The sequence below is a fragment of the Montipora foliosa genome, chromosome 3, assembly GCF_036669935.1.
Source record: "Montipora foliosa isolate CH-2021 chromosome 3, ASM3666993v2, whole genome shotgun sequence".
In the NCBI taxonomy this organism is placed as follows: Eukaryota; Metazoa; Cnidaria; class Anthozoa; order Scleractinia; family Acroporidae; genus Montipora; species Montipora foliosa.
Window position 1 is genome coordinate 52,633,523 of NC_090871.1, and position 2,870 is coordinate 52,636,392.

The 2,870-nt window shown below is 38.4% G+C and overlaps 1 protein-coding gene across 1 annotated transcript in view; it reads left to right on the forward strand.

The window, feature by feature from the left end:
• The first annotated feature begins 2,305 nt into the window (after window positions 1-2,305).
• The window catches only part of LOC137995007 (matrilin-3-like), an 11,415-nt gene continuing 10,850 nt past the window's right edge, over window positions 2,306-2,870 (forward strand). Inside the window, exon 1 of the mRNA XM_068840581.1 lies at window positions 2,306-2,311. The gene's annotated coding sequence lies outside the window, so the exon portion shown is untranslated. The remainder of the gene's footprint in view (window positions 2,312-2,870) is intronic.

Below are 2,870 nucleotides of genomic sequence, written 5' to 3' on the forward strand. Positions count from 1 at the left end.
TTGGAGAATACAGATCATTCACAATTCAGTTTCCATTTCCCTGGTTTTTGTCCTCTATCACTAAATTCTCACGTACTGTTAATTTTTTCCTTTTTCGGTTTTGTTTGTCCCTTTCCATTTTGGGAGAAGGGAAAGTTGGAATGAATACTTCACTGGTTTCTACCAGGGCCTTTGGTGGATTGGGCACTTGTCACGCTAAGCTTGTCCGGTAGGCACAACTTGTCAGGTAATTTTAAATCTTTTTGGACTTTCAAATCATCATAAAGAGAAGACGATTTAGAAATACATGAAACAAGAATATAAGTGAAAGAAACCAGACGTTTCGGTGCCTCTTGCGCCCTTTTCCAAGGTTATTAAGCTAAAAGGCGGTTTGTAAAAAGGCTACGTTAAAACGAAGTTGCATAAAAGAGTGCCAAGCTAATTACATTAATACTTTAGCACGAAGAGAATCCGACTGGTACAGTCAATGCGGGTTTAAGATTTGAATACACAGCATTTCATTAACAAGGCAGTCAAAATTTGGTCGTGCCTTTCTTGATTACATTGAAGCGTGCTAAGAAATTGTTCGGAACAGCAGTTCCGAACAAGTTATGGATTCCGTCATCAACGGTTTTATCACCTCGAGAGTCGCAACAGCATACCGATGACGCCATCCGGATAGGTTCTCTCACCCTATAAAGATCAGGATGCTGCAGTGTCTGTCAAACGACAACTTAGACGATCTTATTAGCAAGGTGCAGAGGACCATTCAACCCGTGTTTACTAGCCGCACGCTTAAACAAGCTCTAGCTTGCGTGAGCCCAAGCCTAACATCGTAACCCAGCAATGCGTTGTTTTATTTATTCAAGTGTGACCTGTGCGATGCAGGTTATGTCGGGTACACAAAGGGCCACCTTCACACGCGCGTTGAGGGACACCGTCAAAAGGCGTCATCTATTTACAGGCATTATTGCAAAGATCATAACACTGCTGTTCCGAACAATTTCTTAGCACGCGTCAATGTAATCAGGAAATGCACCGAACAAATTTGACTCGCCTTGTTAATGAAATGCTGTGTATTCAATATCTTAAACCAGCATTGAATGTACAGTCGGATTCTCTTCGTGCTAAAGTATTCATGTACTTAGCTTGGCACTCTTTTATGCAAATTCGTTTTAACGTAGCCTTTTTTACAAACCGCATTTTATCTTTATAACCTTGATAATGGCGCAAGATGTACCGAAACGTCGGTTTCTTTCACTTATATTTCTTGTTTCATGCAAATCATAATATTACAAAATAAAGCAGCACTATACTCTCTCATTAAGGTAATTAACAAGAGAAAGAAACAACTATTCACGTCAGATTCGCTTGCCATTTGTGAATGTTTACCTCGTCGATTCACGCCTCAGTAAATATCCACCACTAGCCAGCTTCACATTAGCGAATAGTTGATAACTAACCAGTGAACAGCATGAATATTTGCTTAAAGCTTCATTTTCTATGCTTACGCTTTAACAAGTCAAAAGGCAAATAATAAAGAAAAAAGACAATTGTATATTAAATTTTGTTAAAAATTGGATCATTGGATAATGCAATTCGAGAGTTTTGATTGGCTAAGCCATCATGGGTTATGAGCCATTATACCATGATCTATAAACACGGCAAGCATATGCGTGATTTTTTTGGGCCTTTTCACTTTTTTGTAGTCTAGTTTCTATATTTTGGGGGCGTTTTTAATAAAACAATTATTCCACTCACGCTTGTTGGATATGAGATGATTATAGCCAACTCGGCGCTACGGGCCTCGTTGGCTATCTATCATCTCATATCCAACGCGCGCTAATGGAATAATTGTTAAAAACACCACCACAGGAACTTAAAACTGTTTGACATTACAATAACAAAACCAGATTCACTCGCGCAATTTTGGTCAGAAATCATATTCGTGACTTCAGACCAAACTGCACTCGACTCAGTTCAATAACTAGTATATATCAGTGTGTTCAAGGAAAATATCTATCTTCCACTGTTAGGAATAGACGGGTCTCTTGACATCTTTATGTCTAGTAAGACGTTTACGGTAAAACTTTAAAACTTTACGTAAAACTTTAAAGCTTATTTTAGTAACCAGGTATGTCAGTATGTTTAAGGGAAATATCTGTCTTCTACTTTTAGGAATGGTCGGGTCCACTGACATGATCTGTCCGGCTAGTGAGACTTGTACAGAATGGCTGCCAGTTTCTGAGTGCACTAAGACTTGTTCTGGGGGAACGAAGAAGGTTTCAAGAACATGCACTGCAACAATGAAGTGCAACGAAACAGCCCTGCGGTAAGTTTACTTTTCGTATGTAGTAAATTACTGCTCATAAATTTGTACATTATTTTATTATATAGATACTGATGAAATACCAGGATTTCTCCTTTTACTAAAAAATCATGTCTTCACCGCGCGCAGTGAACAACATATCATTTTTATCTTTCACATGCGAGAATATAGCTGTCGTCTTTGTAAACGAACACGATTAGCCAATAAAACAAGAGCTTCCTCTTCCTTGTAAGATACTTTTGTGCTTTAATATAATTATTCTCTACTACATTTCATGTTACACAACATGCGTGTTATTAATTAGCGGTTGGTGACCACTTTTTCGTCATTTAAAAAATGAGTGGAACATGTTGTTTTAAATCTGGACATTTCATCAATATCTATGTAATAAACATAACATTACATGGCCGCTTGGGGATATGAATTTTATCTTCTCGAGCTCAAGGTATCTCTCAATCGTTCGCTTTGCTCAGTCGTGAGAGATACTTTCAGCACTCGAAGATAAAATTCGTATACCCGCCGCGGCCATGTAGTCCTCTATATTATCCAGTTGAGTGTAGTC